Below are 27,635 nucleotides of genomic sequence, written 5' to 3'. Positions count from 1 at the left end.
TTTTTTTTTCTTTTTTTTCCCCATTAACTTTATTGGTACATTTTAGGTATAAAATACAGTTACATTCATCATTGGGATCTTGTACCATTACATGAGCCTCTTGGTTCTTATTTTTTCCCCTTCCCTTGCCCTCCCTTCCCTATTTGCAAAGACCTTGTTTCCATTTTTTTCCTCTTCTCATATTTTTTCCTTTCCCTTTTTTCCCTTCCCCTACCCCTCCCAATTCCCCTGCTCTTTTAGACCTTCTCTTCCTGTTACACAATATCAGTTATACATTTTTTAAATTACAATATTAAGATTTAGGAGACATTACCACAGATTTTACAGAATTTAAAAGGATATAGAAAGCATGTTACAAAAATCTTTTTTGAAATAAATTTGACAACTTCTAAGAAGTAACTTAGAAGATAAATTAATGAAACTAACTCTGGAGGAAATATAAAATTTGAATAGCACCTATTAAAGAAAGTATATTCCTAGCTTGAAAACCTACCTATATGACAACAGCAGGCTCACAAACATTTTAACTGATAAATTATATCAAACAACTAAAGCAGAAAAAAGTAGGAACACTTCTCCCCTCATTAAAACTTATATTTCTAAATAATCAAATTGGTAAAAAAATTTGAGCAAACTTTTTCTGCCAAATTCCCTACACTTTGGATTTGGTCAATAGTATTGTCATAGTGTTTTAAAATGTAGGTTTTATTATTCAGGTTTAGTGAGAGCAACAGATCAGAAGACAACCTACATTGACAAGATAGTCTGTTAGTCACAGTTCCCAGAAGGGAGGGGCACACCGTGTAGGGTCACGTGAGGAAGCACCAGGGTCAGTAGGGAGGCAAAAGGAGCAAAGGAGAAGCATGACAAGAGCCTTTAGGTATTTTTCTCAGGAAGGAATGGGCAAGGCAGGGCAGAGCACCTGAGCAGGCTTTGCATGGGACAGTTTAAATAACTTCAATGGGCTCTGAGCTACAGCAAGGGGCCTTAGTTGCCCAATACCTGCACAAGAGGATAGTGCTCTGGACTGCAGGAGCCTCGTAAAAAGAGGTGAATGGGTATGGTCCCAAGATAAGTTTGTTTGACTATCAAAATGCGTTAGCAGGCAAGTTGTTTCCTATCGCTAGGAATTAACTAACTCTTGGAGGGACAGCCCTTTCCTGGGCTCACAAGGTCCCGAGATGTCAAAGCATCCTACAGTTCAGAAAAAGTTTTAAAGATGATTAACGAAATGTGGTGTTGTGGAAGTGGAAATTTTGTTAGTGGGGTGATGAATATGTTTTTGCAGCTATTGTGTCATGAGAGTTCCCAAAGGCAATAAATATACAACTGAATCCTCTCCCATAATGGAGGGATTTTTCATTCCAGGCAGTGCATTTGCAGGATCTTCTGGTCCCAATACATCAAAATATTGTGTTTCTAAAGTAAAATAAAGCTAAAGAGCGCCAGTAAATTGGCACACTATGGGAGTGAGAGGACAAGTATACCAAAGTAAACTTCCCAAAATCTCCTGGGTCTCCAAGGTGCCATCTATTTCTGTCCAACTATCCACAGCCTAGTCACCTAGATGGGGAGTGAAGGCTTAGCCTCTGAACTGCAAGGGGTTGAAGTTTCTACCATCACATTCTCAAAACTGGTATTGAACATCTCTTCCCTATATGTTTTGGCTTTCAAGTCAAGCATATTCCATCTCTTATGGAAATTCCTACTTTCAGGATAATTGATACATGACAAACAATGACAGAGGCTGGGTACAAACATATCTTATTTAAAAGACATTGAGAAATAGGCCCAAGTTTGTATGGAAATTTGGTATAAAAGTGACATCTCAAATCATCAATCTCAGTAATGGAGATATCTCAAGTCACTTTTAAATAAATGGCACTGATATAATTGGAAAACTGTAAAATAAGATCCATACCTCACACCATACATGAGAATAAACTAAAAAACTTAGGAATTTAGATGTAAAAAATGAAGCCATATAACTACTAGATGAAAACATTTATAAATTCTTCTTTGTTGTGCAGGGAAGCATTTTCTAACTATGATTCAAAATCCTGTGGAAATAGAAAACTTAGGTGAATTCTTTGTTAATGGTATAAGGAAAATCTTTTTATAATCATGTTGCAAAAGCTAGTGAAAATAAGACTGACATACTGAACTATATAAAAGCAAATAGACTTTGTTCAACAAAAAACACTAAAAATTAAAAGACTGGAAAAACTAGGAGAAAATATTTGTGGCATATATCATAAAAGGCTAATTTCTAAAACATGAAGAACTCTCAAAAATTGAGGGAGAATGGAAAAAAATCTGATTTTTAAAAAGAGGGGGAGGTATGAACAGATAATTTGCAAATATACATATAATACATATATACTTGTAAATGGCCCCTAAACTAAGAAAAGGATATTTCAACTGATAATTAGAGAAATGAAAATTAAAATACTGCCAAGATATCACTTCTCAGCTATCAGGTTGATAAAAAATTAAAAGGTAGGAGAGCACATTGTTTTGGTGAGATTGTGGAGAAACTGTCATTCTCAAATATTGTTGGTGGAAATACACATTGGTACAACTCTCAGGTAGGAGAATTTGTCAATAGCTAACAAAATTAACATGTCTTTTGACATAGCAAACCTATTAAGAATTAACCATGAAGATACATCTTCAACAATATGAAAATACACATGCACCAGTTTTTTTTTTATTCCAGCACTGTTCATTATTTCAAAATACTGGAAAAACTGAAAAGTCCATAAATTGTAGAGTTCGAATAAATGATAATATGTCCACTCAGTGGCGTTCTAAGGAACAGCTATAACAAAACAATAAGGAAAATCTCTATGAACTGATATGGAGTGTTATTTATATTTGAAAGAAGTAAATTAAAAGAATTTTTATAGTATGTTATCTTTCATATAGGAAAAATGAGATATAAGAAAATGGATAGAAATTACTGATCTTACCCATAGGGAGGGGGCAGGTACAAGGTAAAAAGAAGTGGGGCTGAGAATACTACATGGTAATGTTGATCAAATATGTGAATATAATTTAGATAATGATTGCCAGCTTTCTACCTTTTGGAGAAAGAAGTTAAATATAAGGAAAAGAAGAAGGCTAAAATGGGGCCTGTGCTGTTAGACTGCAATGAGACGTAGAGTATGGACTCATAGTTTTTAAGATAGGACAGAGGCTAATAATTTTGAGGGCAAAAGTATTATGATAAAAAGGATATCTGCATAGTCTCAGAGTACCTCTCCACAAGAATATTATTAATTACAAAAGGAAAATAATAACTTCAGAGTAGAGAAATCTAACCAATACCCCCTTAACTGATTAAATTAACATCACTAATGATGAGATACTTATATATCACGAACTCTCAGGTATGATGCACTGAGATGGGCACATACACTTCTGTGGGATTCTTTTTTTTCTCATTCAGTTTATTGGTACATTTTAGGTATACAATACAGTTACATTCATCATTGGGAAATTATGCTTTTATATGATGTATCTTGGTTCTTATTTTTTCCCCATTCCCCTGTGATATTCTTGCCACAAGGACATAAAGTCAATATTATTGTAAGAAAACATCAGACAAATCCATATTGAAGAACATTCTACAAAATAATTGATGAGGACCCTTCAAAAGTGTTGAGGCCATGAAAGACAAGGAAAGACTGAAAAACTGTCCTAAAATAGAATGGAATCCTGGATTAGATTTCAAAACAAAAAACATTAGTGGGACAACTGGTGAAACTTGAATAAGGTCTGTAAATTAATTAATAATATTGCATCAGTGCAAATTTCCTGATTTTAAAATTTTACTATGAATATGTACAGTGTCAACATTTTTTAAAGCTGGAGGAAGTGAACTCCATACTATTAACAGCTTGGTTCTGGAGATTGACCTCACAGCTTTGTACACACTAATCACATGTGCTCCCACTGAGCTACACCTCCAACCAAACTTTGTACTATTTTTGCAATATTTTACGTCTAAAATTACTTCAAAATAAAAAATTTAAAAAGTTCTGCCCACTAACATCAAATTAATTAAGGACTCCTTAAGCTATGTTTCCTATATTGAATACAAAACCTGGATTGCAGCTGGGAGGGTCTGAAGACTACAGTGATAATGAACCTTTTAGAGACCGAGTGCCCAAACTGCAACCCAAAACCCACTTACATATCGCAAAGTGCCCACACTGCGGTTAAACCTGAATGCTTGGCTGTTAGGATGATGCTGGGGTGACTTGGCTTGTGTGCTGAGAGAGAGGGGTCTGTGTGTCCGCTGCAGCACGTGTGCCATAGGTTTTCCACCACTGCTCTAAGACATTGCTAATGCTATAATTGGATTAAAAACCAAGGTTGGAAAAAGATCTAGTTAATGGTTAAGTGAGAGCAAGAGGCTCTTCTAATTTCTGGATAAGACTGAAAAGAAAGATTATATCCATGGGTAATTAGTGAATCCTCTTTTTATGACTGAAAAGTTACATAAAAGATCAAACTAATGAAGAAATAATCAAAAAGATAACATGGGCTTCAGTTATCCAAGATAATGCAATAGGAACTGAAATTTAAGCAATCCAATTTTCCAGCTTGTTAAGGGAGTTCAGATTCTGACCTTCTCTTCCCAGTGGTAACACCATGCATAGTGGCAAGAAATTAGACAGAACAAGAAGGACCCCCGAAGAAGTGGGAATTCTACACATGACCTCTAAGAAGAAAGGGAAAGTTTATTTCTTACTCCACCTATACTCCTCTCTCCTAAGGATGGATCAAACAAGGAAAGAAAAGAAGTTTGGAATTTCTTTATTGATCTCTCAGCCATTGACCCTTTACCAACAATTCCTTGCCTGTTACAGTAAAGTCACTTTCCCTTTTGTTTCACAATCTGCCCCTTTAAGTTCAAGACCCTTTAGTTAGCATCGAAAGCTCTCCTCAGCATGGTCTTTTTTCTAGTCATGTGTTTGTTTCTGAGACACAGAACCCAGTGATTAAGAACATGGGCTTTGGAGTCTGATTGATCTGGTTTGAATTTTTGTTTTGCCACCTCTTAGCAGATGACCAAGTTATTTAATCGCTCTAAGTCTTGGTCTCTTAATTTGTACAGTAGGGATGATACCGCCTATAATTAATGATATTCCTCTGGTAATTAAACATGAGAATGCATGGAAAGCCCTTAATGCTATGCATGGTGCAGATTAATGACTCAATACATAGGGGCTATCACTAGCCCTGAATGGATGCTGTGATTGCATCACCTGGTTGTTTTTAGTCAAACGTTCTTCCCCCTCAAATGCCACTGCCTACAGAAATGTTACCTGTTGTTTAACTCTTGTTCCCAAGGTCACCCTTAAAGAAGTCTCTGCTTCGAATCTCTATTCACTTGTACTCCTCCCTTGGTGCCACCTCCACACTGATCTGCATACCCAGGCACTTCCCCAGGGCTGAACCTGCACCCATCAGGTGCTCCATGACTACTTCCGGAATTAAATCCATGTGGTGCGCCAATCTTACATGATTTCTGGATTTTTTAGTAAGAGTTCCATGAACCTGAGCAATAACTCAATTAATTCTATATGCCAGAGTTTCTGCTAACCACCTCAAGTCAATGTTAAAAACACATGACCAAGAACTGAATTGGGGTGAGAAAGCAAAGACCAGTGGATGACAGGGTGGAATTCTGCTGGCATTTGCCGCTGTTGATAATGCCTGCTCTGGAATACGCATATGTCATATATGTGTTTTGGGAGTCTGCCATAGCCATTTTCTGTTTTGCCAAGCCTCTTTTCTTTGAGACTTGCAACAAAAAGATAACTGGAAAGTTTGAAAAATAGTTCACGGACTGAAGCATATAAAAATGAAAATGGATGGAAAAGTTGGCACTTGCCTACAAGAAAGGGATAAAGGAATAACTCCGATGCTTCTCTTAACCATGATGTCACTTGCTCTGCCTGTTTCAAAACATAAACAAAAACTTCCAAGGGAAGATAAGTGTGGACCATTACCCATTCATCCAGTCCTCCCTCCCTGCAAAGCAACAGTGCCTGATTCAAGGCTGGGTTTTTAGGGTTTGGATGCTGACAGGTGTGTATTAATGGTATGGGTTGAGTGTATCCTCCAAAATCAGTGGTCCTCAGTGGGGTGATGTTGGCAGGAGACAGAACCTTTTCTCTTTTTTTGGATTCATCTGTTTAATATAGGGAAATAACATTTTGTCAATACTAGGCACCATAAAATGTAAACACAATTACTCTCATAAACCTGGATATACCTTCAAGGACAGAACCATTAAGAGGCAGAATCCTTCTTCTTGGAAGAAGATTGGGTCACTGGGGGACTGCCCTTAGGAGGAAATGAAGTGGCCCTAGTTGGACCCTGAGTTAGTTATTACAATAGTGAGTTGTAAAAGAGCAAGTCTAGCCCCTCCCTGCTCTCTGGCTTCCTGTATCACCACCTGATCTCTCCCTCTCACACTCCAACCATAATGCCATCTGCCATGATGTAATGCAGCCAGGGGGACCTTGCCATAGATAGTGCCATGCTGTTTGGACTTTCTCCCAAACTGGGAGCTAAATAAGATTCTTTTCTATATAAGTTATCCATCCTCAGGTATTTTGTTAGAGAAATGGAAATGGACTGATACAATTATCCATACTGCCTCAGAGGGCACCTGTTATAAAGTTATAAATAAGCAAATGGAACTGCCTTGCTAAAGAGGGAGAAAGACACACTTTTTACCAGTTCTCTAGAGATGGGTTGACAATTGACAAAATCCTTGTTGGTTATGTTCCCTTCTTATTCCTTGGTTGAGCACGTTTATTGGCACACAAACATATCATTTTCCATCATGAATGACTCAGAAAGAGTTTGAAGGTTGTGAAGAACTAAGTAAATGGTTAATGTGGGGTCAAAATAAGGGGTTGCATTTAATATTTTGGGGGCAAAATAAACAATGTTCAATTATCATTGACTCACTCATAGACAACAAGGGAGATGTAGTCTGTTGCAATGCAGAATATTGACATATATTGGGATGTTCTCTGCTCACAGAAATGAGAAAGAATAACTATTGTTTCAAATGGAAATAACCCTAACTTCTTGTTCCAGCCTATATTCCCTCCTTCCCTCTCTTTATTCCTTCCTTTGTGGCACAGATATTTAATGAATACCTACCATGTACAGAGCTTTGAGACAGCTACTACTGGGAAAACAGAAATGCATAATATTGTGTTCTCAGTTGCTTTTAGTCTTGCCTTTCCTGCTAAGCAAGAGCAGAAACGAGCCACTTAAGTTTCCTACAAAATATGACATAAACTCCAGATTCTGGGTCCCTATCATTGAGGTGTCACCAAAGTAAGAGGAAAGTTGATGGAGGTGAGAAATTAAAGGAATATTTGTGAAAGGATTCTAGGGAAGCCAACCCATTTATATTTATTGGAAATTCTGTTTCACTGGCCTAATTTCAAGGTGAATCTTCGTGTGATAAACTTTCTGAAGTCTTGTACACCTGAAAGCATGTCATTTTTACATTTAAATGATATTTACCTGGGTATAAAATATTAGGCTTCAATTTTTGCCCTTCAACATTTTGAAAATTAGTCATACATTCTTTTCTTCTATCTGGGCCACTTTTGAGTACTGAGCTGTCAATATAATTTTATTCTTTTATAGCTAATCTGCTTTCTTTCTGAGAAATCTTTTCATCTTTGATACTTAAATGTCTATTACTATGTGTCTAGATATAGGCTTTATCTTATAGAAGCTATTTGGCTAACCCTGAATCCTTTAAAACAGGTCATTTATATACTTGTGTAAGAATAGATATTCTTAGTCTTTATTTCCTAAAATACATAACTCCCCACACACTTACATTTTCCCCTTCTTCTGTGACTCTTACTATACTGACATGACACATCTTCCATCCTCTGTGTATACGGATTTTTTCCCTTCATGCATTCCAACTCTTTATCTCTTTCTGATTCCTTTTGGGAAATTTATTCAGCAGGTATTCTATCTCATTAATTAATTCTTCATCTATATCCATTTTGTTATTAGCCCTCCCATCAATTTTGTTTTAACTCATATTTTACATAGATGAGATTCCTGAATGGTTTTCTTCATAGCTGTTTATTCCTGCTTCACATTACCAATATTCTTCCTTAGCTCTTCAATGATATTCTAGTTAGTTGTCAATTATTGTCTTGACTGGTTCATTAATTCTGCATTGTCTGCTATAAAGTCTGTTAAATTCTGTATATTTCATTCAGAATAGTTGCACTCCTCATGAAATGTTATTTAAAAAGACTGATTCCCAGCAACTTCTAAGGTTACCATTTTTGTTTTTTGATTGAGCAGACTACTTTGGTCATAACTTCCAATCAGATTTTTCAGACTAATTTTAGTGACTCACCTCTCATTCTATTTTGCTTAGGTTATACATTTGCCCATCTAGAGGTTTGTTGACCCAGCAAAGAGGTAAACTTGCAATTAAGATAAGACATCACCAACTGGTAATAACTACTATGGTTGCACAGCTTGAAGTATAAATATCAGTTTTTCTGTGAGATTGCTGGAAATGGACAACAGGGCTGTGTACTGTTAGATATTGCTGTTAAACTTGAAAATATAATGTTTAAAAACTGCTAAACAGAGCAACATCTCTATGTTTGAAGATGGTACATAAAGGAAAAAGATTTAATGAAATAAATACTAAACAAAATGCATCTTGGTATTTTGTTTTTCGCTGTGGCTGTGGCCTTTCCAAATCCTGATTAATATGTTAAGGATTCTCAGAAAATTCGGTAGAGGTAGTTTGATTCATCCTAGATAGTCTGCTTTTTAAATCTGTGACAGCCATTGGCAATCACTAGAAGCTCACGTTCTCTTTGGGAAATGCTAATCTAAGTAAAGCAGGTGGGGAGACATCGCTTGCCTGGGAGTAGGCTGACCTAAGCTCCACCCACAGTTCTGTCACATACTAGTTATGTGATCTGGGACCCATCCCCTTATTCTTTAGGCCTATTTTTTCTCCTTTATAAAATGAGGTTTGAACTACATCAGCCCTTACATCCCTTCAAGCTCTACAAGTTTACCATTCAGTTTCTTAAGGCTATACCAGTCCAAACCAACATCCATGTTTTATGTATGGGAACCTATTTCTTTAGAACAAACAACACAAAAGTTAAATAAATATACTTTTATAAATAAAACATGCAATCCCACACAACAATTGGGAAAAGAAATGTCAAAGAGCATATCCGTAACTTGCTTTGCAATAAAGCTCAGCTCTAACCGTTTGCTTTGCTAATCTTACACCTAGGGATAGGTTGTCTCAGGGCGTTTTCGCTGCTTTCACCAATCTGTCCCAGCTTAGTTTTAGCTATTAAATATGTAGACTCTAAGTGCTAAATACTAGATTAATAGGTCCTAACTAAGAGTTCCAGTATCACAGTGAGCACTTGTGCCCCAGCCTAATCTCCAGTAATCAGCCTTTGCATAGTTCCCAAGTCTCAGCCCCTTTCTCCAATTGCCATTATTTTTCTCTTCTCTCTGAATCAGTTTCTGAGCTCCCTTTCATGCTAGCGGCATATGACGTCATTGTGTCTACCCCCAACTGTTCTTAATTTTCTCTCAGTTCAGCTCTCTTGAAGGACTCTCAGCAGGCCCAAAGACACAGTCTTCCTTTCTAGGGTGCAGATGAAAAGCTGGGGTGGGGGGAAGAAAGGGCAGTTCACCAACCCATAATGACTAATCCCAGCAAAACAAAGGGCAGGGCCCTTTTAATAAAAAGAGCACTCCAGGAAGAGGGTGGAGCCAGCTGAATAAGTCCAGGGCTCCAATGAGACAAGTATGCTCTTGGAAGCTGTCATAGCAACAGGAGTTTGCTTTGAGATGTGGAATACTTATACCTAAGACAGTTCTCTAAGATGAGAGCATCCTTCTCTGAGGCCATCCTCACTGCTCCCTGACTTTAAGCTCCTAACTGTGCCCACAATACTAGCCTCTTGCTTCCTGCCAAGGGCTGGCCTTCCCTGTCTAAAAGAGAGCTAAAATGGACTGTGAGAGACCTAGGCACAGCTAGCTCTCCCCTCCACAGTGGCCCAGTGTTTTGTGGTATTGCAGAAAAAATTCTGATACACCAATTCCCATGGCTCATAATTCTTACTGGATTCATATTCTGACATCCAGAAATGTTGCCTGAAAAATGATGTAGTGATGCTTTAGAAAAAGTATCTCTGAGGTGGAAATTTTTACAGTATAATGGCACCTTGCTAGAGCAGAAAGGATAGTGTCCGTGTGCTATTAACTTTGGAATGAATTTTCAACTGGGATAGTGGTAATAGTGGTAGAAACTTTTCCCCTTCATCTTATTTAGGCCAGCAGCCAGTTAAGAACAAATCCCTTCAGAGCAGTGCAATTTTGAGGGAAGAAGGGCAGGCTGGAGAGTAAGTGAGTACAATGGAAACCCATGAGGCTGGACCAAATGGATGAGCTAGCAGTGTTTCTCAGCCCTGGCTACATGTAAGAATCTCCCAGGGGGCTTTTTAAAAAAAGTTCACTTTGAAATAATTTAATAATTACAGAAAAGTCAAAAAAACAGCAGATAGATGTCACACACACTTCATCCAGCATTACCCATGTCAACATCTTGCATAAACATGGTAGAACTAGCAAAACTTAGAAGCAACCCTTGGTACAATATTATTAACTAACTACAGATTTTATTTGTTTTTCTTCTATTGTCCATTGTCAAATTTGGAATAGTCATCCAAATTTCCTTAGTCTCTGCCAATTTATGACATTTCATCAGTCCTTCTATGCCTTTTATTAACTTGACAAGGTAAAAAGCACTGATCAGTTATTTTGTGTAATATACTACACCTGTTTTGTTTTTACTGTGATTTTTTTGTATTTTAGTCATCATGTTTTCTTACTGGCCTCCAATCTATGGCAATTTACTGTTTCCTTTTTTTAAATGACATTGATGATATTAAAGATTAACTGTCAGGTGCTTTGTAGAATGTGTCCTAATTTGGGTTTGTTTGATGCTTCCTCATGATTAACTTGGGATTATATATTTTGGGGAATACCCCAAAGGTGAAGTGTCTAAGAGGTTGAAGATATGAGCATGGCAGACTGCTTTTTGGCAGTGCTGGGGGGGTGGGGGTGGAACCCACAGCCTTAGGCATGCTCAGCAAGCCTTCTACCACTAAGCTACATCTCCAGCCTGATGTTAGCATGGATCACATGGCTAGGAGAATTTCTGCCAGGTTTCTCCACTGCAAAGCTACTGTTTATTAAACCTGTCGTGTGGATATAATTATAGATTCCCATGAAGTTGCAAATGTAATAGAGAGAGCTCTTGTGCATCCTTCACTCAGCTTTCCCCAATGATTACATCTTATGTAACTAAGGTACAAGATTAAAACCAGGAAACTGAAAATGGTACAAAGTGTGCAAGTAGTTCAGTACCATCTAATGATGTGTATTTTCTTGTAACTTCCACTGGAATTCAGAACTAAGACTAGTTCATCACCTAAAGATCTTCCTCATTTCCTCTTTATATCCACAGTTCTCCTCCAAGTATCCCTAATCCCTGGAAATATCCAATCTATTCTCCATCTCTTTAATTTTATCATTTTCAAGATTCTATAAGTGAAATAAATCAGTTCATTATCTTACAAGATTTCTTTTTTTAAATTCATCATAAGGCCAATGAGGTCCATCTGAGTTGTATGTATCAATAGCTCATTCTTTTCATGTATTGCATGCCACGGATGTATCATAGCTTGCTCAACCATTCACCTATTGAGATATCTCTGAGTTTTTTGTTATTACAAATAACTCTGCTGTGAATAGGCGTGTACAGGTTTTTATACAAACATAAGTTTTCATTTCTTTGGGATACACTCCTAGGCATGGAACTGCCTGATCTATCTAATACTTTGTTCCTGAAAGTCAGTCCCCTTGGGAAGGTGGACAATTCCAATGTCAGGAACAGGAGCTCTGGAATTTGAATCCTACATCTACATAGTACTATGTTGTTGTGTGACCTTGGGCCAGTTACTCAACATCTTTGTTTTGCACCCCTACTCTACACCCTGGAATATCTTTGTCCTCCAGATATACTCTTTACCCTGCTTTCTTTTTCAAGAGACTGGCTGGTATGAATTGGCCTCTGGCTACATGTTGGGTTTGACCAAAAAGGAATTCTGTCCAGGAATCAAAAACTGAGAGAGAGTGCAGCTTTCTACATGCCTTCTCCTTGTGGGATCACCCTAGGATGAGCTTGCTGTGTCCCTCAAGCGAAAACCCACTGCTCAGGTCAAGGCTACCTGTTCTAGAGGGATTTCCGTCTAGATGCACTCTCTGTAGACTCCACCTTCCTGCATTCCTTTTGGCTTGGTTATGGGAAGTGTAACAGCTCTACTATTCTAACCACAGGGTTCTTAACTACGCTTTGTGGTTTCTCTGAACCCTGGCCACACATTTTAAATATTCCCTTTAATAAAGCCTTCCTGCTGGGGATGGCACTACATGCCCATAATCCCAGCACTCTGGGAGGCTGAAGTAGGAAGATTGCGAGTTCATGTCCTGCTTGGGCAAATTAGCGACTTGATGAAACCCTGTCTCAAAACAAAAAATGTAAAAGTGCTAGGGATATAACTTACTGCAAAAGCCCTGGCTTCAATCCCTAGTATCACAAAATAAGTGAATGGATGAGTGAATGAATGAATAAACCCTTCTCAAACTATCCTATTCAAGTGTGATATCTATTTCACATGAAAATCATAATACACAGTGCCTTACTTCCCTTAACTTTAAAATACAGATAACAATACCTATATTACATGATTGTTGTCAGAATGTAAATGAGTTATATTAAAATATCTATCACCATGCCCAGCACAAAAAAAGAGACTGAATTATCTCCCTTTTCACTTCCCCTTCTTCAAATATCTTTGTTATTATATTTTAGTGCTGGCGTTGCTCATTATAAGCTCAATAATTTTCAACATTTTGTTTCCTATATCTGAATCTTAGTTCCACATTTGTGAAACAGAATTCATTTACCAAATTTACTCTACAAATATTAACTAAGAATCTACTATATACTAGGATTTGTTCTAACTATGATGACTACCCAGCCTTCCGATTTCACAGTGTTATTATGAAGATCAAAAAGGACACAATGGGATATTACTTGACCATAAAAATAATGAAATCCTATCATTTGTGGCAACATGAGTGAGCCTAGAGGATATTATGCTAAGTAAAATAAGCCAGGCACAGAAAAATACTACATTTTCTCATTCATATATAGCAACTCAAATTTTTGATCTCACAGAAGTTAAGAATAGAATAGTGGTTACCAGAAGCTGAGTAACAACCAAGTGTGATTTATCACAAGATTGCAAAGTTGTTCCAATACTGGAAAAATGTAGTCAATGTAATTCACCGTGTTACCAGTTAAAAGAAGGAAAGCTACATGTTCATTTCAATTGGTGTAAAAAAAAACATTTGCCAAAATTCAACACCCACTAGTGATTTTTTAAATTGTAGCACACTAGTTATAGAGGTAAACTTATTCAATCTACTAAAGAGCATCTCCAAGAAACCCACAGATAATATGATAATTAATGGTGAAAATCTAAATTCTTCCTCTCCAAAACCAGCAAGACATCAACTCTTAACATCTATTCAACATCATACTGGATATCTTAAATAAAAATAAATAAAAGGCATAGATAACAGAAAAAAGAAAGAAAACTCTATTTGTAGACAGTATGACTGTCTATGTAGAAAATATCAAAGAATCTACTAAGAAGCCAAACATCTACTAAAAATAATGAGTACTCTCAAGGTGACATGGTACATGTCAACACATAAAAATCAACTATATTTCTGTACATTAGCAATGTTCTATTCCAGACTGAAATAGAAATATATATGTATATATGGGTGTGTGCATGTGTGTATCTATCTATACAAAATATTACAATAGCTCAAAGCAAAATATTTAGGCATAAATTTAACAAAATACTACAGACTCTGTATACTGAAAACATAAACACTGATGAAGGAAATGAAAGAAGATATAAACAGAGATGTACTATGTTTGTGAATTCAAAGAAACAACAGAGCAAAGATCTCAATTCTTCCCAAACTAATCTACAGATTTAATAAAATTCTGATCAATATCTTAATAAAGCTTTTAGTAATTTACAGAATACTATAATGTAAAATTTATACGAAAAGTAAAGGAACCTAAAGGATTATAACAATTTTGAAAAAGAATAAGGTTGGAGGAATAAATTTTCTTTTTTTTTTCAATTCCGAACAAATTTAATGAGAAAGTCATGACAGGCCTGAGGAAGCTTGACACTTGCGCCACTGAGAAATGGGGTGAAGGAAGGTTGCCGAGTACTCCCAGTTGTTGCCTTCAGATGTAATCAATCGTGTTCAGGGTGGTATAGCCATAGACTCAGTTGTCACCTTCAAATGGTGGAGTCATTGACTGATGCTACACCATGCAGCTGGTGGTGGAAAGAGAGTCAAGCTTTTCTGCTAAAGTGAGCACCAGCCCCCAGGGAGGAAGCCCTCTCTCAGCTGCATCGGGGACCATAGCTGGGCTGGGATCTGGAGGGGCAGCAGGATTCTGGCCTGTTCCTCTTTCAGTCCATCCCCCCACCCCCACCCCAATGTCCCTGGCATCCGCACCGTGGGGAACACCAGGCCCCCTTCAAACCCATCTCGAGAAAACTGGAGAAAACTGGAATGCTGGGAGTGGCCAGGAGGGAACGAGAAAGAGTGTGGTTTCTAAGCCCCCTCCCAGTGTGGGCAAAACTACTACCTTGGAGGAATAAATTTTCTAATTTAAAGTCTTACTGTAAATCCACAGAAATTAGGACAGTGTGGTATTGGTAAAGGGAAGGGCACATAGATCAGTGAAACAGATCAGGACCTAGAAATGTATTCTGACAAAAGTGCAAAGACAGTTCAGTGGAGAAATGATTGTCTTTATAATAGTGTTGAAAGGATTGTACACTTGCATAAAAAATATCACAACCTAAACCTCACACTTGGTATAAAAATTAACTCAAGGTAGACTATAGATCTAAATGTAAACCTTAAAACTTTTAGAAAAAGTAGAAGAAAATCTTTATGACCTTGAGTTAGAGTTCTTCAATATGATACCAAAAGTATATATCAAAAAAAGGAGGCTAATAAGCTGAACTTCACCAACACCTAAATTTTTCTCTCTGATGCTAAGAGAATGAAAATAGAAATTACAGACTGGGAGAAAATATTTTCAAACCACATGTCTTACAAAGGAATCATATCTAGAATATATAAAGAACTCTAAAAATCAATAATAAGAAAAAAATCCAATTAGAAAATAGGAAAAATGTATGAACATACTTCAACAAGGAATATGTATGAATTGCTAATAAGCACATGAATATATTTTGAACATCATTAGCTATCAGAGAAATGCAAATTAAAATTACAATGAGATAGCACATCATAGCTGAATATTTGAAACACAGGCTTTATAATTCTGAAAGCCTAAGGTATTTACTTTCTAGCCCTTTACAGAAGCACCAAAATATGCACTTACCCACAGTATTCTGAACACCTCTGGTAGACTATGAAGAAAAGCCTACCCTGTGCTCATGTACACATGTCAGATCTAAGCGGAACTCGTGCCACTATGAAACAGTGTAGAAACAAGCAGTAGGATTCAGGTCTGCCCTCATGCCAGAGATTTCTTTCCCTCCATTTATGTCACCCTTTAAAATTTAGCACAAGTATTACCTCTTCTTAAAATCTTCCCTGATGGTCTACTCCCATTCTAGGCTAAGAATGGAACCTTCTCTTTATTCCCACAACACCTTATGCATACTCTTGTCCTTTTTATTTTTTATTTTTATTAGTACATGTTTTCAGTACATAAGGTTTACATTCCTCATGAGGAGTTGGTACATGTACATAACACATCAACACATCTTAATTCTTTTTTCATCTCCTTCACCTCCTATCCCTAATTCATCACTTCACCTATTGGTGCTTTTCCGATTTTTTTCATTTTTATTTTAGGTGTACAATATAATGACATTCATCATTGGAAATTTGGACCTTTACATGATCTCACTTGGTTCTTATTTTTCCCCCTTCCCCTGCCCTCCCTTCAACCCCTCCATCCCTCCCTATTTACAAAGACTTTGTTTCCATTTTTTTCATTTTCTCATATTAATTCCATTCCCTTCTTTCCTTTCCCCTACCCCTCCCACTTCCCCTTCCCCGTTGCCCCATTTTTTCCTATTTCACATTATCTATTATACCTTTTAGACCTTATTTACACTTTCACTTTCTCACACTAGAGAAACTATTCCGAATTTACACGTGTGTCCTATTTATTTCACTTAAGAGTATCACCTAAATGTGCATCCATTTAGCTATAAATATCTCTAATTTCTCATTATTTATGGCTGAGTAGTACTCCATTTTATTAAAGAACAACATTTCCTTTATCCAGTCTCCAGTTGATTGGCATTTGGGCTGCTTCCAAGTTTTAGCTATAGCAAATTATGCTGCTATGAACATGGGTGCACATGTATCACTGTGGTATGATTCTTTTCTTTGGGGAAGATACCCAGCAGGGGAATAGCTGGGTCAAATGGGACTTCCAGTCCTAGTCCTTTGAGGTATCGCCATACTGATTTCCACAGTGGTTGCACCAGTCTACACTCTCACCAGCAGTGGAACAGGGTATCTCTTTCCCCATACCCCTGCCAGCATTTGTTACTGATTGATTTCATGATAGCACACATTCTTTCTAGAGTAAGGTGAAATCTCGTATTGTTTTCATTTGCATCTCTCAAAGGACCAGTGATGTTGAACATTTTTTCATATGTTTATTTGCTATTTCTACTTCTTTGTCTGAGAAATGTCTGTTCATTTCAGATGCCCATTTTTGGACTGGGTCTTTAAATTTGGGAGGTCTGATTTTTTAAAGTTCTTTACAGATTTGAGACAGCAGACCTTTGTCTGAGGAACAGGAGGTGAAGATTTTTTCCCACATTGTGGGTTGTCTCTTCACACTGCTGGTGTTTTCTCTTGCTATGCAGAAGCTTTTTAATAAGAAGAGATCCCACTCATTGATTGGTTGTGCAAGTTCACGGGCAACTGAGGTTTTGTTCATAAAATCTTTTCCTGCACTGATGTCTTCAAGAGTTCTGCCTAAACTCTGTTCCAGGCAATTCAGCGTTTCTATTTTAATATTTAGATCCTTAATCCATTTCAATTTTAGTTTAGTGCATGGTGTGAGATATAGGTCTAGTTTTAATCTTTGGCAAGTTGAAACCCAATTTTTCCAGCACCATGTATTAAAGAGACTATCTTTCCTCCAGTGAGGGTGTTTGGCTCCTTCATCGAAGATGAGATGACTGAATGTGTCTGGGGTTGTTTTGGCATCTTCTAATCTGTTCCACTCATCCTCAGGTCTGTTTCTTGGCCAGTACCATGCTGTTTTTATCACAGTAGCTTTGCAGTATAGTTGCAGGTTGGGAATTGTGATACCCCCTGACATGTCTCTATTACCTAGAATTGCTTTTACTATTCTGGGTTTCTTCTTGTTCCAAATGAATTTTTGGATTGTTTTCCCAAGGTCTGTGAAGTACGCTGCTGGAATTTCAATTGGGATTGCCTTGAATCTATATAGCAGTTTTGGAAGTATGACCATTTTCACTATATTAATCCTTCCTACCCAGGAGCAGGGGATGTCTTTCAATTTTCTGATATCCTCTTCAATCTCTCTTCTCAGAGTGCTATAGATTTCAGAGAAGAGGTCTTTGATTTCTTCTGTCAGACTGATTCCTAGGTATTTCAGTTTCTTGGATGCTATTGTGAAAGGAATTGTTTGCCCTATTTCTCTCTCAGTGAGTCTGTGGTTCATGTAAAGGAAAGCTATTGATTTTTGTGTGTTGAGCTTGTATCCAGCTACTCTACTGAATTTTGTTATTAAGTCTAGAAAACTTTTGATGGAGTTCTTGAGGTCTTCTATATAGGGTATCATGTCATTGGCAAATAATGACAATTTCACTTCTTCATTTCCTATCTTTATTCTTTTATTTCTTTCTCTTTTCTAATTGCTGTGGTTAATGTTTCCAAACCTATATTGAACAGGAGTGGTGATAGTGGACATCCTTGTCTTGTTCCTGATTTTAGTGTGAAGGATTTCAGTTTTTGACCATTTAGTATGATATTAGCTGTTGGTTTTTCATAGATGGCTTTTATCAGTTTGAGGTAGAGACCATCTATTCCAATTTTTTGTAGGGTTTTTATCATAAATGCATGTTGGATTTTGTCAAATGCTTTTTCTGTGTCTGTGAAGATGATCATATGGTTTTTGTCCTTGGCTCTATTGATATAGTGTATTACATTAATTGATTTGCATATGTTGAACCATTCCTGGGATGAATCCGACTTGTCCAGGATGTATGATCTTCTTGATGATCTTCTGCATTCTGTTTGCCAGTATCTTACTGAACATTTTTGCATGTATGTTCATTAGTGAGATTGGCCTATAGTTCTGTTTTTCGGTTGGGTCTTTCTCTGCTTTGGAGATCAAGGTGACGCTTACTTCCAGGAATGAATTTGGGAGCATTGTTTCCCTTTCAATTTCATTGAAGAGTATAAACAGTAGTGGCAGTAGTTCCTCTCTACATGTCTTGCAGAATTCAGCAGTGAAGCCATCAGGACATGGGCTTTTCTTAGTTGATAAGTTTTTAATTACGTTTTCAGTTTCATTGGTTGATATCTGGTCATTTAGAAGTTTTAGGTCTTCTTCATTCAACTTTGGTAATTCATATGTATCTAGGAATCTGTCCATTTCTTCTGTGTTTTCCATCTTATTGACACATTAGGTTCTTGAAGTAGGTATTGATGATCCTCCGGATTTCTGCTGGGTCTGTTGTAATTTCACCCTTTTCATTCCTAATTGCCTGGATTTGGGCCTTTTCTTTCCTTTTTCTGATAAGGTTGGCTAAGGGTTTGTCAATTTTGTTGATTCTTTCGAAGAACCAACTCTTGGCTTCATTGACTTTCTGTATCATTCTCTTAGTCTCCATTGCATTGATTTCTCCTATGACCTTTACAATTTCCTCCCTTGTATGAGCTTTGGGTTTGCTCTGGTCTTCTTTTTCAAGAATCTTGAGGTTCAGTATCAGGTGGTTTAATTGGGTTCGCTCTGTTTTCCTAATATGTGCATTCACTGCTATGAATTTCCCTCGTAAGACTGCTTTCATTGTGTTCCATAGATTCTGATATGATGTATTGTCATTGTCATTTAATTGACGGAACTGTCTGATTTCTTCTTTAATTTCCTCTGTGACCCATTGGTTATTCAGAAGTGTGCTGTTCAATTTTCATGTGTTCATGAAATTCTTGTGGTTTCTTTTGCTATTGATCTCCAATATCATCACATTATGGTCTGATAATATACAAGGGATAACTTCAGTTCCTTTGCACTTACTTAGACATGTTCTATGAGCGAGTATCTGGTCTATTTTTTGAGAACGACCCGTGTGCAGCTGAAAAGCATGTGTATTCCAATTTTGTGGGGTAGAACACTCTGTAAACATCTGTTAAGTTCATTTGTTCAAGAGTTCGATTGAGTTCTAGTATTTCATTACTTATTTTTTGTCTAGTTGATCTATCTATTTGTGACAGTGGGGTATTGAGGTCCCCCACTACTATTGTATTAGTGCATATATGACTTTTCATGTCCGTTAGTATTTGTTTTATATAGTTGGGTGCACTAGTGTTTGATGCATACATATTTATGATTGTTATCTCTTCCTGTTGGATTGTTCTCTTTACAAGGATGTAGTGTCCTTCTTTGCCTCTCTAAATCAGTGTTGGTTTGCAATCCACTTGATGTGCAAAGAGGATAGATACTCATGGTTTTTTTCGGGTTCCTGTGCCATGGAGTATTGTTTTCTACCCTTTAACATTCAGTGTATGAGTTTCTTTTTGAATTAAGTGTGTTTCTTGTATGCAACATGTTGTTGGATTTTGCTTATTGGCCCATTCTACCAGTCTATTTCTTTTGATTGGTGAATTGAGACCACTAACATTGATGGTTATAACTGATACATATTGACTTATGATTGTCATGACATTTTCTTTTTGTTGGGTTCTCCCCCTTTACATTTAATTTCTTGTTGCACCCAATGGGTTCATTCTGCTGTGCTTCCTGGGGTTGTGATCCTCATTGTCTGCTCCTAGGGTATGGTCTAAAATTTTTTGGAGTGCTGGTTTGGTATTCATGAAGTTCCTAAGGTGATCTTTGTCATGTAAGTATCTTATTTCTCTATCAATTTTGAAAGATAGTTTTGTAGGGTTCCTCAGGCTGGGTTGGATGCTGTTTTCCTTTAGGGCTTGGAATACATTACTCCAAGCTCTTCTTGCCTTGAAGGTTTGTGTTGAGAAGTCTGCTGTGATTCTGATGGGCTTTCCTTTGTATGTGATTTGTTTCTTTTCGCTAACTGCTTGTAGAACTTTGTTCTTCCGTTGGGCTTCTGGAATCTTAACAATTATATGCCTATGTGTAGACTTTTTTGATCAAGGCTAGTTGGAGTCCTATATGCCTCACTTATGTGTATGTCAAGTTCTTTTCCCTGCTTGGGAAGTTTTTTGCCATTACTTCTGTGAAGAGTTTTTTTATGTCATCTGCACTCTCTCCTGTTTCTTCGTCAACTCCAATCAGTCTATGTTATTCTTTTTTGCATCGTCTAGCAGCTGCTGGATTGATTTCTTGTGGTACCTTATGTTTTGAAGCAATTTTTCTTTTCCTTGTCACTAATTGCAATCTTATTTTCTATATCTGAAATTCTGTCCTCACATTGACTCATTCTGCTGTGTAGACTTTCAGTGGAGTTTTTAATCTCCTGGAAATCTGTTTGCATCTGTTTTATGGATTCCATTTGTTTCCTATGTTGGGAATTTCTTCACGTTCCTCACCTCCTCTCTAGATTTATCAGTCATGTCTTGCACTATGAGGACAATCTCTGCTGTTATCTCAGAAATTATTTCTGATTTTATTTTTCCACCAATTCTCTTTTGTTGCCAGTTCATGGAGTTCAGGTGGTTGAGTATTAGAGTGTTCCATCTCGTTTCCCTTTGGGGTTGCTGTAGGTGTTCTGGAAGTCTGGTTTTGAGACTTATTTATGTGTCTTCTCATTTCAACAGAGGTGGGGGTGCTGTTGGCACCCACGTAGCTCACCTTCTCTGTGCTGAGAACAGTGGAATGGTGGTCCTGAATTCCCTTCCTCTGGGCTGGGAGCAGTGGAATGGCAGCCAAGAGGCTCCTTCCTCTGTGCTGGAATCAGTGGAACAGCGTCCCAGAATCCCCTTCCTCTGGGCTGGGAGTGGTTCAATGGCAGCCTGGAAGCCCCTGCCATTTTTAGAAATAGTGTTTTTCATAGTTTGAATGTTTATGAACTCCTAAAATGCATATGTTGAAACTTAAACTCCAAAGCAATACTGTTAAGAGGTGAGGCATTTGGGAGGTGACTAGATCATGGGGCAAGCAGCCATGAATGGGATTACCACTTTATAAAAGAAGCCTGAGAGAGCTTATTAGTCCCTTGCCCCTTCCCCCTTGTGAGGATTTATTTAGAAGGAACCACCATCTATGAAAAAAAGAGCCCTTGCCAGAAAATGAATTTGCTGGCACCTTGATCTCAGACATCTCAGCCTCCAGAACTATTAGCAATAAATTTCTATTGCTTCTAAATTAGCCAGTCTGTAATATTGTGCTATAGTTTCCCAAGTGGATTAAAACCGTGGTTTATAATTATCTGTTGATTCTATCTCCTCAATTAGAGTATAAGCTCTTTAAGAAGAAGAAAAGTATGATTTCATCTTTATATCACTAGTACCCAGGATGAACAAATGATGATTATGAATGGGTGGACAGATGGGTAGGTAAATAGAGAAATCAAAATAGAGAGATGAGTCCTTTTTCTAAAATCACACATATTTTAGCCAAATTAGGACACCCTGTGATAGCCATCTCAGCACTTTTCCACTGTCATGATTATTTGATACTCTATCACCTGAAATCGTGTGTGTGTCTGTGTGTTAAAATCTGCTTCTGCGCGACACTGTGACAACAGAAGAATTACTGCATTTTATCCTCTACAGCCCACAAAAGGAGACACCCAAGCCAGAGGCCAATTACTGTAATTTGACTTAGCCCCTCACTGGGATTGGACATGGTAGCTCTGTCGTATGGTTGTACTGTGATGCTGGATTATAACCATTTATCCTACACAACATCATTCAGATTCAATTTGTTTTCCTCTACCATAAGCTCTGTGCCAGATCTAGTGTTGGATACTTTCACATTGAACATATCACTGAATCCTTATACCAATCCTTCCATGTAGTGATTTTTACCTTCATTTGTGGATGATACAACTGAGGGAACAATGGTAAACAGAGAACAGATAATCAGCTTAATGGGACACTGAATGGTAAGGCACTTCAACTTTAATCCCACATTATACCATTTTTATTTCCCATTAGGAAGCCATTTTATTGAGTCTGGGAGTTACTAAGATTTTTTAGAAGGAAAAAAATTCACTGGAATAAACAGTGGCCTACCTAGGGAAAACCTTATCATCTTAGTTAAGCCTGAATTAGGGGCATTTCCCTGATTCATTGGCTTCCATTCCTACAAAATATGGTGGGCCCGAGGTCTGCGGATGCGGTCCTGAGGTCGCCAGTCGTGCTGAAAACACTGAACCAGCCCGCTGCAGACAGGCAGGTCTGTAGATGCGGTCTTGAGGTCGCCAGTCATGCTGAAAACAGCAAATCAGCCTGCTACAGACAGACAGGTCTGCGGACGCAGTCCCGAGAGGGCCAGTCATGCTGAAAATGCTGAATCAGCCCACGCCCCGGCAGCAATCCACTGGACCCGCCCCCTGCTCCTTTGGCCTCTTCTTTATACAGTCACCTGGTTCCACACTACAAAGAAGCAGAGGACACCGGACCACCAGACCACTGTACTGGACCTAATCAAGTTCTCAGCATTTAAAGAATTAGTGCCCAGAGGTAGGGGCTTTTGAGCTGCCATCCCACTGCTCCTGGTCCAGAGGAAGAGGCTTTCGGGCCACCATCCCTACTGCTGCTCCTGGGCCCTGGCCCACCTCTCCCAGCTCAGAGGAGGTGGGCTGCATGGGCACCAACAGCACCCCTCCGCCCCACCAGTCAAAATGAGAAAACACATAAATAAGTCTCAAAACAAGACTTCCAGATCACTTACAGCAACCCCAAAGGGAAAGGAGATGGAACACTCTGATACTCAACCACCTCGACCCACTGAACTGGCAACAAAAGGGGATCTGGAAAAAATGAAATCAGAAATAATTTCTCAGATAACAGGAGAAATTGTGCTCCTAGTGAAAGACATGATTAATAAATCTAGAGAGGAGCTGAGGAACATGAGGGAATCTCAACATAGGAAACAGATGGAATCCATAAAAGAGATGCAAATAGATTTCCAAGAGATGAAAAACTCCATTGAAAGTTTACACAGCAGAATGTGCCAATGTGAGGACAGAATTTCAGATACAGAAGATAAGATTGCAATTAATGACCAGGAAAAGAAAAACTGTTTCAAAATTATAAGGGAACACAAGAAATCAATCCAGCAGCTGCTAGACGATGCAAAGAAGAATAACATAGACTGATTGGAGTCAATGAAGAAACAGGAGAGAGTGTAGATGACATAAAAAAAACTCTTCAGAGAAGTAATGGCAGAAAACTTCCCAAGCAGGGGAAAAGAACTTAACATACAGATAGGTGAGGCATATAGGACTCCAAAGAGCCTTGATCAAAAAAAATCTACACATAGGCATGCAATTGTTAAGATTCCAGAAACTCAACAGAAGAACAAAATTGTTCAAGCAGTTAGAGAAAAGAAACAAATCACATACAAAGGAAAGCCCATCAGAATGACAGCAAACTTCTCAACACAAACCATCAAGGCAAGAAGAGCCTGGAGTGATATATTTCAAGCCCTAAAAGAAAACAGCCTCCAACCCAGATGGAGGTATCCTGCAAAACTATCTTTCAAAATTGATGCAGAAATAAGATACTTTCCTGACAAAGATCACCTTAGGAACTTCGTGAATACCAAACCAGCACTCCAAAAACTTTTAGACAAGATCCTAGGAACAGACAATGAGGACCACAACCGCAGGAAGCACAGCAGAATGAACCTATCGGGTGTGACAAGAAATTAAATGTAAAGGGGGAGACTCCAACAAAAAGAAAAAGTCATGACAATGATAAGTCAATATGTTTTAGTTATAACCATCAATGTTAATGGTCGCAATTCACCAATCAAAAGAAATAGACTGGCAGAATGTGCCAAGAAGAAAAATCTAACAATATGCTGCATACAAGAAACACATTTAATTCAAAAAGAAACTCATAGACTGAAAGTTAAAGTGTGGAAAACAATACTCCATGCGACGGGAACCCCAAAAAACACAGGAGTAGCTATCCTCTTTGCAAATCAAGTAGATTTCAAACCAACACTGATTAAGAGAGACGAAGAAGGACACTACATGTTTGTAAAGGGGACAATCTAACAGGAAGAGAAGACAATCATGAATATCTATGCACCAAACAATAGTGCACCCAACTATATAAAACAAATACTAACAGACATGAAAAATCATATATGCACTAATACAATTGTAGTAGGGGACCACAATAGCCCACTGCCACAAATAGATCAACTAGACAAAAAATAAGTAATGAAATACTGGAACTCAATCAAACTCTTAAACAAATGAACTTAACAGATGTTTACAGAGTCTTCCACCCCACAAAATCAGAATACACATTCTTCTCAGCTGCACATGGGTCATTCTCCAAAATAGACCACATATTCACACATAGAACATGTTTAAGTAAGTGCAAAGGAATTGAAGTTATCCCCTGTATATTATCAGACCATAGTGCGATGAAATTGGAGATCCACAGCAAAAGAAGCTCAAAAAATTTCATAAACACGTGGAAATTGAACAACACACTTCTGAATAACCAATGGGTCACAGAGGAAATTAAAGAAGAAATCAGACAGTTCCTTCAATTAAAGGACAATGACAGTACAACATATCAGAATCTATGGGACACAATGAAAGCAGTCTTACGAGGAAAATTCATAGCAGTGAATATGCATATTAGGAAAACAGAACGAGCCCAATTAAACAACCTGATACTAAACCTCAAGCTTCTAGAAAAATAATAGCAGGACAAACCCAAAGCACATACAAGGGAGGAAATTATAAAGATCAGAGGAGAAATCAATGCAATGGAGACTAACAGAATGATAAAAAAAGTCAATGAAGCCAAGAGTTGCTTCTTTGAAAGAATCAACAAAATTGACCAACCCTTAGCCAACCTTATCAGAAAAAGGAAAGAAAAGGCCCAAATCCAGGCAATTAGGAATGAAAAGGGTGAAATTACAACAGACCCAGCAGAAATCCAGAGGATCATCAATACCTACTTCCAGAACCTATACGCCAATGAGATGGAAAACACAGAACAAATGGACAGATTCCTAGATACATATGAATTACTAAAGTTGAAAGAAGAAGACCTAAAAATTCTAAACAATCCAATATCAACCAATGAAACTGAAAACGTGATTAATAGCTTATCAACTAAGAAAGGCCCGGGCCCTGATGGCTACACTGCTGAATTCACCAAGACATTTAGAGGAGAACTAACACCACTACTGTTTAAACTCTTTAGTGAAATTGAGAGGGAAGTAATACTCCCAAATTTATTCCTAGAAGCAAGCATCACCTTGATCCCCAAAGCAGAGAAAGACCCAACTGAAAAGGAGAACTATAGGCCAATCTTACTAATGAACATAGATGCAAAAATCCTTCATAAGATATTGGCAAGTAGAATGCAGAAGATCATCAAGAAGATCATACATCTTGATCAAGTGGGATTCATCCCAGGGATGCAGGGATGTTTCAACATATGCAAATCAATCAATGTAATACACTATATCAATAGACCCAAAGACAAAACCCATATGATTATCTCCATAGACGCAGAAAAAGCATTTGACAAAATCCAACATGCATTTATGATAAAAACCCTACAAAAAATTGGAATAGATGGTCTCTACCTCAAACTGATAAAAGCCATTTAGGAAAAACCAACAGCCAATATCATACTAAATGGTCAAAAACTGAAATCCTTCACACTAAAATCAGGAACAAGATAAGGATGTTCACTATCACCACTCTTGTTCAATATAGTTTTGGAAACACTAGCCACAGCAGTTAGACAAGAGAAAGAAATAAAAGGAATACAGATAGGTAATGAAGAAGTCAAATTGTCATTATTTGCAGGTGACATGATACTCTATATAGAAGACCCCAAGAACTCTGCCAAAAGTCTTCTAGACTTAATAACCAAATTCAGTCAAGTAGCTGGTTACAAGGTCAACACACAAATATCAGTGGCTTTCCTCTACACAAATGACAGACTCACTGAGAGAGAAATAAGGCAAACAATTCCTTTCACAATAGCATCCAAAAAACTGAAATATCTAGGAATCATCCTAATGAAAGAAATCAAAGACCTCTTCTCTGAAAACTGTAGCTCTCTGAAAAGAGAGATTGAAGATGATATCAGAAAATGGACAGACATCCCCTGCTCCTGGGTAGGAAGGATTAATATAGTGAAAATGGCCATACTTCCAAAACTGCTATATAGATTCAATGCAATTCCAATTGAGATCCCAGCAGCATACTTCATGGACCTTGAGAAAACAATCCAAAAATTCATTTGGAACAAGAAAAGACCCAGAATAGCAAAAACAATTCTAGGTAACAGAGACATGGCAGGGGGTATCACAATTCCCAACCTGCAACTATACTACAAAGCTACTGTGATAAAAACAGCATGGTACTGGCAAAGAAACAGACCTGAGGACCAGTGGAACAGATTAGAAGATGCAGAAACAACGCCAGACACACTCAGCCATCTCATCTTCGATAAAGGAGCCAAACACCCTCACTGGAGGAAAGATAGCCTCTTTAATAAATGGTGCTGGAAAAATTGGGTTTCAAATTGCCAAAGATTAAAACTAGACCTATATCTCTCACCATGCAATAAACTAAAATCGAAATGGATTAAAGATCGAAATATTAAACTAGAAACAGTGAACCAGTTGGAACAGAGTTTAGGTAGAAATCTTGAAGACATGGGTGTAGGAAAGGATTTTATGAAGAAAACCTCAGTTGCCCATGAACTAGCATAAACAATCAACAAGTGGGATCTCTTCTTATTAAAAAGCTTCTGCACAGCAAGAGAAACCACCAGCAGTGTGAAGAGACAACCCACAATGTGGGAAAAAATCTTCACCTGCTCTTCCTCAGACAAAGGTCTACTATCTCAAATCTACAAAGAACTGAAAAAGATCAGACCTCCCAAATTTAAAGACCCAATCCAAAAATGGGCATCTGAAATGAACAGACATTTCTCAGACAAAGAAGTAGAAATAGCAAATA

At 37.8% G+C, this 27,635-nt stretch overlaps 1 pseudogene across 1 annotated transcript; it reads right to left on the bottom strand.

Moving 5' to 3' along the window:
* LOC147828485 (uncharacterized protein C17orf114 pseudogene) lies at positions 1-27,620 on the bottom strand (annotated as a pseudogene). Its single transcript, XR_015450706.1, has one exon. The product of XR_015450706.1 is annotated as an uncharacterized protein C17orf114 pseudogene (transcript).
* Between the last annotated feature and the right edge of the window lie 15 nt (positions 27,621-27,635).

Source organism: Heterocephalus glaber, unplaced genomic scaffold (assembly GCF_053883595.1).
Source record: "Heterocephalus glaber isolate CG9 unplaced genomic scaffold, H.glaber_assembly_v1.0 deba00001066, whole genome shotgun sequence".
NCBI lineage: Eukaryota > Metazoa > Chordata > Mammalia > Rodentia > Bathyergidae > Heterocephalus > Heterocephalus glaber.
This window is presented reverse-complemented; position numbering and strand designations above follow the sequence as displayed.